Source organism: Manacus candei, unplaced genomic scaffold (genome assembly GCF_025592945.1).
Source record: "Manacus candei isolate 608988 ecotype Guabito, Panama unplaced genomic scaffold, ASM2559294v1 h1tg000024l, whole genome shotgun sequence".
NCBI classification, from domain to species: Eukaryota; Metazoa; Chordata; class Aves; order Passeriformes; family Pipridae; genus Manacus; species Manacus candei.
In genome coordinates this window covers 1,380,021-1,394,270 of record NW_026138072.1, presented here as the reverse complement: position 1 = coordinate 1,394,270, position 14,250 = coordinate 1,380,021, and the positions used below count along the sequence as shown (strand labels likewise).

The following is a 14,250-nucleotide window of genomic DNA, read 5'->3' as shown; positions in this document are numbered from 1 at the left end:
GAGATAGAAAAAATATAAAGTACAATGTAAAACCCAAATGCAGTGAAGAATAATGAAAAATATCAGCAGATAGAAATGGGAATAAAAAAAAAAGGGGGGAACTCTATTAATTATAAAAAAAATAATTTCATTAATCAAACTGGTACTGTACAATAGGAAATACTTAGCAAATCTCAATGTTTACTGTAATTGTACTTACAATACAAATGAAATATTAAGAATGGCACAGTTGGATCCAGGGCATGTTTGTTTCTTTGTTGGCTTCTAAGGTTACAAAACATTCCCAACAAATTTTCATATTACCTGACGAAAAGCTTCATGCTCAGGAAGTTTAAGTAATATTACTTTCAAAAATGGCTTAATGAAAGGTAATGGTAACTCATTTTTATAATTACTTGGTAAGATTTGTTTTATTAGGTTCCAACCTACTGCCCTGATAGAGAATAAAAAACCAATTCAAATATAAAGAACATTCAGTGACAATATTTATTCAAGATTTATTTCACGAACAGCAGAAACTGAATTTGATTTCTGAGTCTTAAAATAAAGCCATATGACTATGTAACATATCATTGCATTGTCTTCCATAATTGCTAAGTAACAGGAAAATACTATCAAATAGATACCATTGGCTATCTCATTTACAGTATAGGAACGTAAAAATCTAAACTGTGAGATATACAACACCAACACAGAGTACTATTTATATAATTTTTGAGATATGCTGACATTCATTCCATTTGTTTTCCTTATGGCAGCTCTTTGTTTTGCTCAGCAAGATTTATAGCACTTTAATTTCTTGACATTCATTTTAATCATTGACTTGAAAAGTCAGATGAGACTTGACAGGAACATTCTAAAAGACATGGACAGTAAAACAGAGGTACTTGGAAAAGGTACTAACTGTGTTATAGTGTTAGATCTTTTAGGACACTTAAAGTTTCACTGTGCATTCACTTATTAATTCTACCAGAAAAAGGACTTTTCCTTGGAGAAGATTCCTGAAAACATTATGGAAATCCTGCATCCCTTGTCCACTTAAAATCTCAAATTTGACAGAGGTAAGTTTAGCAAATTATGAATAAAATAAAACCCCAGGTCTCTATTTGCTTATCTATGCCTTAATCATTCAATTCAACTCAGTTTATTAACGAATATGAAACATTTGTATTTATATAAAGGGATTACTTTCTAATACTGTCTTGAATATCAAAACTATATTTATCATAATTAGTAATGTATACGTATGTTTTTGCTTATCCCTCAAGCAGTGCTAAACAAGAGTAAGAGATACAATAATTTTGCTATGGACTTTGATATCTGAATGACACACCATGATCAAACCTCAGCCAAAACAAACAAAACACCCCCAAACAGAACCACTTTGATCAATAGAAGCATTGATTATGAAACTATTTTTCTGACTTTACCAATAGCAGTTACTGCGATATGCACTTCCTTAGACCCTTGCTCTTGATCTCCATTTTTCATTTTATATTTGCAGCTATATGATAAAGCAAACATTTTTTTTAAACAAACATCTCTTTATAGAGGCTCAAAAATATTCATCCTTGCTTCCCAAAGTCTTTTTTGGACCCAATTCAATTCTTATCAAAATGAGCAGGGATATAGGTGTGTTATAGGAAAATATTTTAGACATAACAAAAAAACCCCTCTTCAGATTCCTGGCTTTTATATATCTTGAACACCACTTACAAATCACCAGGCAGTTAGCCAAATATAGAATGTTTCACCAAAACCCCTGTATTTGTTTCACCAAAGCCAGGAAATTATCCAATTTATTTCAAAAGTCTAAATAATTTCCAATAAAAATGGTGTTTGCAGTTTTTCCTCTTTTCATTTATTTTTTTCTTTTGCTGCAACAAAAAGCCTGCAAATGCAGTCAGTTGCAACAGAACTGGCCAGCAAGAAGACAAACTAGATCCAATCTAGGAACTTCTGTTGTAGAGCAAGAATCACAAGTAAAACCATAGCATAGCTTGGGCTGATATGGATTTCATGAGCTCCCAAGTCCAACTTACTTTTCAAAGCAGACTCAGACTTGACATCAGACCAGCTCCTCAGGGCTTTATCCTATCAGAGCTTGAAAATCTCCAAAGGCAGAGATGGGAAAACTTCAACGCATTGCTGGGTTGTCCTCATGGGGAAAAATATTTTCCTTAACTCCAGTCTAGTGTTTCAACTAAGAAACATTGTCTCTCATCCTTCAACAGTGCACTTCTGTGAAAAGCCTCGCTCCATCTTCTTGATGACCTCCTTATATTTGGGAACTAGGTATTAGGGAAAGCTGCTGTTAGGATCCCTGAAATTTTTCTTCTCCAGACCGAACAAGCCCAGGTCCTTCAGTGCCTCTTTGGAGACCTATATGCTCTAGTTCCTGACTGTCTTAGTGGGCCTCTGCTGAACTTACTCCAGTTTACCAACATCGTTCCCACTGCCGCAGGAGAGAGAGGGTGAACGCGAAATTAGAAATGGACATAAATGTTGCCTAATAAATGCAGAGAGAGATGGGATAAGCATTTCCCTCTATTTCCTGCCTATACTCGTGTTCATACAGCCCAAGAGACACTTTGGATCTTCCCTACAGCCAAGGCACCCTGCTGCATATGTTCAGGGTCTCATCCAGCCTGTAGTCTCAGCCACCAACCCCAGCCAGTAGTCTGCAGACTAACAGCAATGGGTCTGTGAAGCCCTAGAGAGCTGCACAGGACTGGTACTCCTCTCCATTTTGGCCAGTATATTACTGTAGAAGTAGGTTAAAAGAGTCTTTTTTTCAGTGACTGCTTTTGCTCTAGATTTCACTAAGTAGCACAAAATTACTGTGTTCATAACAGATAGTCTGTATGTTTGCTGTAAGAAAAGATGTGCTTTCTAACACCCTGTGAAGGACAGTTAACAGACTATTCCAGAAAATATACTCAGTACAGAAATGACACACCAGTCAGGGATGTGAAAACCACCAGTTTTACCCACTGCCCTAAAACGCGTAACTCCATTTGACAAGGCTGAACCACCTAGGTTATCATACAATGTCCTGCTAGATGATTGTTATTCCTGGGAAATTATCTGCCACATTTCTTTCACTCTCCAAGGGAATGAAAGCCCAATGAGCCAAATACAAATAAACCACAAACTGCCCACCATACTGCACTGAGTACCCTAAGCATCTTCTGTTCCTTTACTAAACAAAACCATTTCCATACCAGCAGGTTAAATGCTGTAATGAGAGTACATAAAAAGCTTTTGAATTAATATGTGAAAGGCAGAAGCACTTCATGTGAAATGAACATATTTTTAAAAACAAAATATAAATATTAGCCAATGAGAGAGGATCACTGGGAGTTCAGAAGCACAGCTATAAAATAAAGTTACATTTGTGACCAGGCAGTTTGTTTTATGGAGATGACACAGCTAATTTTATTAGTGGACTTAACATATTATGAATCAACATCTCAATCCCCACTATTAACACCCAATTACATCTTGGTCATTTTTAATGGCCAAACCCTGTTATGCTACCTGCCATTCCTACGCTACAGACTCTGGGACAAGTACTATAGCATTTCTGATCAAAACTTTCCACACACACACACCTCCCTTCCTCTGTCACAGATTACCAAAACAGAACTTCCATTTTCCTATCTGCCACATAGATCTGTCTTCCTCCCTTGGACACTATATCTTTTCCCATATAATAAAATGTGGGAAGAAAATGTTATACTTTTAAAAAATATTAGTATTTCAACTTGAAATCAAGCAGTGGGAACTCTTAAAAGGCAATCTTCCACGTGCAAAGTAATCCTAAAACTCCTCATCTCGATTGCCTGAAAAATGCTTCTGATTAACTTGTAACTTGTGATTTGAGGCCACATGAAGAATCTGTCCGCATTAGGTCAAGAAAATTGGTCACTGCATTGAAGTCATGACCCTGCATCTACCTTTTCCCTAAAGTCAAGAAATGTCAGTTTCTTCAGGATTCAATAAGAAATAAATACTAAAGTAAGGACAAGCAGGGAAGATATTGAACATCTTCGAACCTGTTAACCTTCCTGTTAAAGACAGGAAACTTGACTTAGTGGCTCATATCAGGATCATGGCAGGTAACTTTAATATCTGAAATTTAAATCTTAGTAGGATCTGACTCCACGAACAACTTTAGATATAATACACTACTGAAATCTGGATATCCCAGACCACACAAGGTTATACTGTCTAACTACTAACTACTGAAACAACAGCATTAAAAAACCCACCACACCAAACAGATGCAACTGAACCAGCATAAACTCACAACTTTTAAAACACTAGGAGGTCTGTTCCATAAGACAGAGTCACTATTTGCATGATAAATTATGCTATTTCTTTGTAGGACGAACTCTAATTCTCGGTCTACTAAAAATAAACCCTTCCTCAGTTTGACAAAAGTGTGCTAACAAAGGGTGCTTCACTCACAAAATCTAAATTTTGTAAACCAGCCCAAGGTTTGCAAAATCCTAAGCCTTTTTCATCTCCACATTACCACAGACTCAGTGCACCAAATCTCTACATGTTTACCTGCCCACTACTGTCCCTTGAAACACCCTGTCAGGACTGTGCTCCTTACAGTACAAAAGAGTCTCAGAACTGGAGAAAACCTGAGCAACTCAGGACAACCATCAGTCAAAAAGGACCTGGAAAGAGACAACACCATGAAGAGCTGTGCTTTTATCTTAAGTCTTTCACTCTTGCCTCACTTCAAAACCCAGAATCTGAGTACAAAAGTATTTCCACAAAATAAGGGAATGGAATCTACATTTCTGTGCTACTTACCTCCATTTACGATTAAATAATAATTACATTATGTTAAATCTATGGTTTAATACTATGCGTGTTTTGCTCCTTAAAAACAACGGAAGAGTTTCCACAACTTTCAGAAACTCCAATGAATAATCTTCCTAGAAGTAACAGGGAATTGCTATTACTATTACACAGAATCAACTCTGAGGAACTAAAAACATACTAAATTCTACATTTGTCTGTTTACTAAATTTGACAGGAAAACAATACAATGAATGTAGAAGAGTTACTTATCAACTCCTTTGCAAACTGCAACTCAGATGAAGTGGTTTAACACAGAGTGGATAAAATAAAATAGATTTTAAAACTGATTACAGAATAACTATTTTTCTAAAAAATACTTTCAAAAGCAGGTATGGGTTTTCAATTAAAGCAAGTAGTTCTAAGGCAAAGTTTTTTCTTTACTGTATCTTCCAAATTTGCTGAGATACAAAGTAATTAACACTGAATCACAATAATAAACACAGTATATAAAACCTTAACTAGAAAGGCAAATTAGCAATCCTTTGTGTATAGCCACATAATGGAAGAACCACAGTATGCATATCATCAGCAAATATGGGAAGGAGGAAACATTCTTCCTGCATTAAATCTCTAACTCTATTGTCTCTCTTCTCAAGCCACAGAACAATAAAGAGGTAAGAATACAGTACACATCTTATTGGAATAAAAAGTTAGAGGTTTAGATGGACAATCATGAATACTTTTTGCAGCAGTTAAATAAAAAATGAATCTTCATATTTATGAGACATTTAACATATGAAAGAAATCCTAACTTTCATCACTGCTTCCAAGGGCAAGAGAACTATAGTTATTTTGTTATTTTTCCTTTCACCTACCAATAGTGAGTAGAACTTAGTCCTCCTTAGTAAATACTAGTTACTTTTTGCAGTTCAACTCTCTTAGACTTGCCTGTCAGTTTCACGCTCAGCTGTTTGCAATGCAGAATGCTACCATGAGATAAGGAAGAAAAAGCTCAGGTGATAGAAACTAGTTTTGTTTAGATGAAGCTACACAGTCCAACAGCAACATTTTAAAATGCTTTATGGATTATCTGCAACAGATCACACCAAAAGACAAAAGTTCAAATTGACAACCCTGGTCATCTAACCCACGAGCAAGTTAAACCCTTCAGAAATCCTGTAAACATTTAATATCACTGTCAGATTAAGGGAGATACACAAGCAAGACTGCTGTCCCTTCTCCCTGCCTCAGATTCAGGCACATTTGGGGAGGGGAGTGGGGAGAGAAAACCAGATTAAAATTATTAGAGAAACAATATACAACGCATCACATGAAAATTCAGCAAACATGAACTAGGTCACTGGAGCCAAAAATGTATTTTTGAATTTCGGCTCCACAGAAGCATAATAAATAGCCTCTATAGCCTTAATAGCTGTCTTGTAAGCAGCTCTGGCTCAGAATCCTATTACACTTTTCCAATTCTTTGCGAGGGAAGTATGGTTAACAGTACAGAAAAAAAGTTACCACACACACCTCCACACACAAAAAACAAACAAACAACAAACAAACACAACCAAAACAAAACATAACCAAAAAACCCCAAAACCACAAATCCAGAACACCTTAACTGAGGTAGAATAATCTGACTCGATGGTAGCTGCAAAGTGACATACTACACATTTTAACATATTTGCTTGTTTCTGTTTCTACTTTGCAATGTTGCATGATTTAACTACACTGAGTTTAAGCATTCAGAAAACATCCCTGAGGTGGTATGTAAGAGAAAGCACTGTTAGATTAATTATAATGAGGTAGTAAAACAGAAGAGAGAATCCATTTACTTGGTAGACAAACAGTAAACACAGCTTTGAGTCATTAGTTGTAGAGGCAGCATCCAAAGCCTGAACAAAATCTAAATCCATGGCTCTTGCCTTATTAGAAACCAGACTTCAATAAGAAGAAAATGAAAGAACTAAATACATTGTTTACTCAGAGATGGTCTAAGAAGTTGAGATACAGTCAATGTACTGGGTCCATGGGTGAATGAAATGACCTGTAAAAATAGTGTTAAATATCTTTTTTCCTCTCTTTAATGAATGAATAGAAGTCATAAATATTACAAGTATACTAAAATTCAGTTACTGATATACAACATTTGACATTCTCAGAGCATTGCTATGGATGTCATCTAAGAATTTAAACAAGACCGGTTAGAAATAAGATAGGTATTTACACAGGAAGTCTGAATTGCTAGAAATTAAACTTCCCAGTCTCATTAAAATTTATATTGTAAACCAGGAAATTTCTTTATCAAACAGAACTTACATATAGTCTAACCACCACTTCTGGATTTTAGGCCACTAAAACTGAAGTCAGGGGACCAAAACCAAACAACTTGCCATAGTGGAAAATGAAAAACAACTAAAGGTAGTGTGCAAAAATCAAGCAGTTTAAGGTGTACTACCCAAACTCCAGCCTGTACATTTTCACATGTTTCCAAAGGGAAATTACACTGAACTAGACACACTATCCATGACACATAAAAAAATATTACCTTATTAATCTTACAGTGTGTGATAAAAAAATAGGTATTACTAAACTACAGAAGTTACTACAACTAAATTCTAATCTCTGAGGTCCTTATATCCACAGAGAAACTTTTGAAATAAAACATAGTGGTACTTGTAAATTTCTAGAGCCTGGGGCTGTTTGGGGTTTGGTTTGGTTTTGGTTTGTTTGGTTATTTGTTTTGTTTTGAGTGGTAGGTGGTTGGTGGTTTTCTTTCCCAGAACTAATGATTCATGGAATAAAATATCCCGCCTCTTTTGCAATTCAGGAGTATGTGGGTATGGCTCAACCTCAGTTTCTTCCAGGAAGAGTTGCAGTGAGAAAGAAAGAAAGAAAGAAAATCTATATGCAGCAATGCATTTTTTAAAAAGGGTTCAGGTATAAATGAACAAGTTACATAAAATGTGAATATGAACTTATAAATGAAAAATATAACATACAATTAAAGTCACTCCAAAATACATACGTCTCTCAGGCAAGTTCATGCAGTACTTCAATAAGTATACACTGTTTAAGCTATATGTGATAAAGATATAATTTACATACAAATTTTTGGTCTCTTTCAATGAACAGAAATTGTATTTTAAGTGTGTGTGTATATCTACACACACATCAGATACGAAGCAGCCAATATCATCTATGATTTTTAGCATAATATTGTCAACACATTAAGTTTGCTATATTGCACTGCAAGAGGAAAGTGGGAAAATTTCAGTAAGGTTTATTCAAATCCCATATGCATTATCAATGTATTTCAATGAAAGAATTTTTAGAATTTGCTTTCAGTTTTGTATTTCAAATAGCATAGCACCCTCTGGTGCATCTACTTGAAAGAAAACAACTAACAATAAACACCAGTCATTGTTACAAAAAAGACAACATTAAAAAAAGAAAAAGGAAACCCTCAGAAACAAAAACACCAAAGAATTATCAGAAAACAAACTTGTTTTTTATGCTTTCTTATTAAAATCTTTTGTAACTGAGGAAATTTTAAGTGCCGAATAAAAAAATTTAAAAGAAAGAAAACTGCAGGTGTGCTAATACAGAACGGTACCAGAAAAAAAATTCTAAAAAAGACAGAAGTTTGAAGCTAAATCTGTGTTCTTAATAATAGGTCATTTTTATTAAAAATATTCTAAAGTGGAATATTCTTTAAGTAAAAAAAAGTAAATAAGTTAATGAAACAAAATGTTACACCAAGCAACATATCTGCTCTTGGACCTGCAAGAATGACAATTATTAGGACTACACCTATCCACACACTCAAAACCTGCTAAATTTCACACCCAAATAATCTCTTTTCAAAGTCCAATGAGAAAAGAATTAAAAAAATGACGCTTATACTGCATGGAAGAGTTCATACTCTGATACGGCATTTTAACAAAACACAAACTCTGATATGACACATCAAACTATTAAATACACCTAGTAACTAGGAAAATAATCTCTTACAAAAGTACATTTTGCTAATCACAGAAGTGGAGATCACCATCTGCTTTAGGCAGCTCTTTTGTAAACCTCTGGAAGACTCAACACAAGGCAAAAGAAATGAAAGTGACACCTGTTTAAATCAGCCATCTGTCTCTAACAAACTAGATTTAGCCAAATCAGTGTATGTACTGATCCTTAAATTTCCAAAATATGGGTACAATAGCATCTGTGAGAAAAGAGAAGTATTGTTATGATTGACAACAAACTGTAGGCAAAACACATAAATAATAAATTTGTGGCTAAAAAAAAAAATTTCTTAAACGTTAGCCTATTCATTTTAAAAGCCTCACTAATTTTTTCAGCCCTAATTCTTAATAAAAAAATAAGCATTTTCATTGATAATTTCAAAACATTCTGCTCTTTTGTTCTAACGCATTCATTTGACAAGGAGTTTGATTTTGAAATGGAACTCCCACTACATGCATATTACGTTGCCACTGAAAGCTTATTTTTTACTCTGTTTGTATTTGTAGGGCATTCACAACATGTCTTTTCAACTGAAAATTATTTTTAACAAGTATTTTAATAGTCACATGTATTTTTTAAAGCCTATTCATTTTTTAAGCATTCCTCATGACACTTACTTGCAGATGGTAAGCTTTTGGAGATGCAGGTAAAAATACAACTAATAGAGAATTTTGTAAGAGCGAAGAAAGCCTCTCAAAATAAAGCATGAAAATCAGAAACACTAGCTAGAACACTAAAAAGAACTGCAATGATAAAGCCTTCCTTCTCAATATAAAGTTTAGTAAATGGAAAGAAACTGCAATATTTATTTCTGTAGGCAGTTTTGTGATTAACAAACTACCCTATCAGACAGGAACAAGAAATGGGAAAGTGCTAACAAAGCTGAACCTAATTATCAAATAAAGCACCGTGACTTTGAACTCTTTAATGGCATTGTACCTTTGATTCCCATTTCATTTACCTACACTACATTACTGAAAGGGTTTCTCCACAGTAGCACAATGTAGGTTTAGCTCACTAGTAACACAACAGAGCGTAAAATCCTGACTGGCTCATTTGGATACACTGAAAAACCATTAGGTAGTTACACCACATAAGTCATGAAAACCTATGTGTTAAAAAAAAAAAAATCACAAGCCAACTGATTTTCAAACACTGGTTAGCATCACAAACACCAACTATTTTGTTAGCTGTGGGCATTAGGGAATCAGAATGCATAATGAGGATCTCATCTGTGGTCATTACAGTATCTCAGTCATAATAAGGAGTCAGTACTTTTCTCAGATACCTAAAGTATTATTTTCCAAATTGCAGTCACTGGCTAAAGAAAATGGAGCTACAAAGGTTGCTGGTTTTAGACAAAATCATGTGCTTTTAATATAATTTTTAAGACCTGTACGCCTCCTCACAGAGTTAAAACAAAGTTTGTCTCACAGACACGCACGCACTTTCCTTTGCTACCCAGCAGCCTGGATACAGGTTCTGCAAGGAGATTTCAATACCCAGGGAACAACCCAATCCTGAGTAGTATTCTGTCCCACTCCAAGAGGACTGCTCAAGAAAGATATGGTGCAGAGCTGACATCTTCTCTTTTCAACAACAGTAGATGCCAGAAATTATTTAAAAACCAATGAACCAAGAAAATAATAACAAATGCATCAAGATCTAAGTGTGCCATATAACTGATACCACCCTAAAACTCGCACTAAAAATTATTAATGTCTTTAACATATTTGACAGTAGGACCTAGAAAATCAGCATACAGTGGTTTAATCTTTGAGTAAAATAATAAAATAATGATGACGTAAAGACTTTTGATCATTAGTCAAAATAATTTATTTCCTAAGTCATTGTAGGCCCATGAAATATACATTAAAAAGAAAAGACAGATCTAATGTGCCTTACCTCAAGAAATATTAGTATCAACAATGCACTAACTTAGCAGATTTTGAAAAATTGCCACATTCGTTGGTAGTTCCAATGTGAGACAAAATAAGCATCTTGTAGCTGAAACTGTAATGAGAAATCCTGCATTTTACACAGGGTTCTAAAGATAAAAAAATGGAAAACATGTATACACAATTAAAATGTAGGTTTTAGATTAAAAACGAGAATATAATTTTCTAATTATTTTACTAAATAAATAAGTTACCACTGCAAAAGTAAAAAAGCTTGCCAAAACAATACATGATTTGACAAGTCAAAGGAGAGAGTGCAACTAGATATGGAGATGTTAAGAAAATTTCACTGCCATGATGCCTAAAATTCAGTTCATCCAAAGAATTCAAAAAGTATAATGCAGTATGATTTGACATTACTGACAACACAAATCTTTAGGTCCTAATAAGCAATCACAAAAAGGATGAAGAAAACAAGCATTTTGGATTGAAAATACAAAGCAAACCATACTCATTAATAATACGATTTCTATTACATCTCGAGAGGTAAAAAGCTGCCTCTTCCCTCTTTTCCAAACACACTCTTGAAACACAACAGCAATAGCAAAATCACAGAGACTTTGTTTTAATACTATTTCTTGTTTTCTCTTTTCTTTGATCCTCAGCACTGAAACTTGCAGTCAGGATCTTGAATTGCCATCATTGTGGAGAGTTTAAGGAAACTGAAATGGATTCTCTCCACATGAACGTAACTCGTGCAACACACTAGACCTACACATGCACAGTTCCATACTACACTGGCAGCATGAAAGCACTATTTAAAAAACAATTCCCTGCAAAAGGAGTGCAATAAGAAAAAAACCAACCTGCTACTCCGTGTGTGTATGGGTGGGGGTATGAATAAACAAAAACGCACTTCACAATACAAAGAAAATGTAGACTGCACTAAAATAAACAGCAACACTAATTATGAATAAAAGAAAAAAATCATACAGAAAGCACCAAAAAAAAAAAGAGTAGCTGACATGATCGACAATAGGAGACTATCATTAAAAGATACAGCAAGTCCACAAAAACCTGCAACATTTAGTAGCCACATTAAATCAGAACAAGGCCCCTGTACGTGAAAGGGGAAAAACAACCCCTGCTCTTGCTGTGCTACAGGATCCGTCTCCGACTGCATCTTTCCTCCCAACCTCAACTGGCTTTTTTTCGAGTTTAAAGCCAGTAGCCCTCGCCTGCGGCCGATTTCTCCATCTCTCGACCCGTACGATCGAGAGACCCGAGCCGGACGCACACCCACCGCATCCTAGCGATTGTCCCAGAGGTCCCGGAGCATCGCCCAGCCTGTGCTGCCGCTCACCCGCGCGGGGCCGGCCCCGCTCCCCGCTGCCCGCCCCGGCACCCTCGGCCGTGCCCGCACCCCGCTCCCGCCCCGCGCCTCGCTCCCGGGGCCGGGGGAGACCGGGGGGGAGGCCGGGGGTGCCCCGCGCGCCCCGCGAGCACGGGAGAGCCGCGAGGGCGCATCCCGGGCCTGGATGCCGCGCGGAGGAGGACGAGGAGGAAGAGAAGGGAGGGCCGGGGAGCGCCCGCCGAGCGCATTCACCTGTGCCGGGGCGGGCTGCGGCGGCGCTCCCGCTGTCGCTGCTGGTGCTGGCGGCGGCTGCGGTTGTTGTTGTTGTTGTGGTGGTGGTGGGTGACGGTGAGGCGGGGGGTGCGGAGCAGCGGCAGGAGGAGGAGGAGCAGGAGCGGGCGCGGAGCGGCTGTTGTTGATGGGTAACAGTCGCCAGGACTACGGTGACTATGGCGCTCGACTCACAAGGCAACGGTTGCTATAACTCACAAAAGGGAGAGCGGGCGCGGAGGGAGGGACCGGCAGGCGGACGGAGGGAGGCGGGGGCGGCGGCGCGGCCGCGCGCCCCGGAAGGGGCGGAGCCTGCGGTAACGGCCGGCGCGCGCGGGCGTGGGCGATGCCCCCCCTCCCGCCCGCTCCCGCCCGGCCCGGGGCGCGCGCCCACCCGGCTCTGTGCCCGCGCGGGGGTGCGCGCGCGGGAGTGCGGAGGGAGGGCAGAGGGGAGCGCAGCGGCGGCGCGAGGCCCGCGCGGGGGGCGGGGCTGCGCGGGGGCTACTGACGCCACTTCCGGTGGAGGCCCGGCGGGAGGGGCCCGGCGGCGCAGTCCCGCCCGCCCCAAGATGGCGGAGGTATCTGCGCTCCCTCTCCGCCTGCGGGCTCATGCTGCCATCTTCCAGGGGCGAGAGGAGGAGGAGGAGGAGGAGGAGGAGGGCGAAGGGGCGGGGGACCGGGAACGGGTCCCCGGCGATAGGCGGCGGTGGTGGAAGGGGGAATGCGGCCGCTGCTGCGCCTGTCCCGCCGGTCGCCGGGCTTCTGCGGGGGGCCCAGCTAAGGCCCCGGCGTGCCCAGTGGCCGCTCTCGGCCCACGTGGCCTTTGCGACCTGAGTGCGGGCGATGGGGCCGCGGGTGCCCTGCTGGCACAGAGTCACAGGATCAACTGGGTTGGGAAGGACGTCTGAGATCACCGTGCCCGACCTGTTACCGAACACCACCGTGTTAATTAGACCATGGCGCTGAGTGCCACATCCAGTCTTTATTTAAACACCGCCAGGGAGGTTACCGCTTAGGTGTGGTAGCCGACTGCGTTCCTGACAGGCTGTGTCTGCTTGTTCCAGGTGTATACAGAATTTTTAGGGTTGAGAGGGACCTCTGGAGATCACCTAGTCCAACCCCTCTGCCAAGGAAGCGTCACCTAGAGCAGGTGACACAGGAAGACGTCTGGGTGGGTTTTGAATGTCACTAGAGAGGGAGACTGTACAACCTCCCTGGGCAACCTGTTCCAGAACTCTGCCACCCTCGATGTATACATTAAGAAATTCTTGTTTATGTTGAGGTGAAGTACTCTTGGGGGATAGGAGACTTGAGGTTGTTTGTGTATACAGTGCCCACACATCTAGTGGCCACAGCTTTATATCTCTAGTCCCAGTGCATCCCTGTCTGCAACCCTTTACTACACAGGAAAGTATCTCTGAAGCTCTATACACAGCTGCTGCAGTCAGTGCAGCCAGTAATGCTTGCCTGTAATCCATGTAAACCATGGCATTCCCTCATGACCGTTCCTTGTGTACTGGTCTGTATCCTCAAATATTCCACCAACACATTTTACCAGTCTTGACATCTTTGACATACAAGAAGCTGACATTTGTGTGGCATGCCCTGCAACCACCCCACTTCACCTGTCCCTACAGGAACAAACTCAAATTGCTTTTACATACCACAGAAGCATTTTCAAAACGTTGATCGATTTACTCTGATTTCCAGGACCCTGTGTAACCGTTATAGCTGTAAAAACTATTTACTAGAAAATATTGAGAAAATATTAAAGTATATAGGAACAACGGCTTAACTGACAGAGATTAATGGCTTGCTGAGCCATTTAGACATTCAGAAGTCTATGAGACTGGATGGGGTTCACCCAAGGGTACTGAGGGA

At 39.3% G+C, this 14,250-nt stretch overlaps 1 protein-coding gene across 3 annotated transcripts in view; it reads right to left on the bottom strand.

Annotated features, from left to right (window-relative positions):
- Positions 1-12,483, bottom strand: part of RFX3 (regulatory factor X3) — a 102,890-nt gene extending 90,407 nt beyond the window's left edge. For 2 of the 3 annotated variants that reach the window (XM_051788409.1, XM_051788411.1), the window contains exon 1: positions 12,352-12,483. The gene's annotated coding sequence lies outside the window, so the exon portion shown is untranslated. Of the gene's footprint in view, positions 1-10,752; positions 10,819-12,351 lie in introns of those variants that run through there. The other variant, XM_051788410.1, reaches the window with a different exon arrangement.
- Between the last annotated feature and the right edge of the window lie 1,767 nt (positions 12,484-14,250).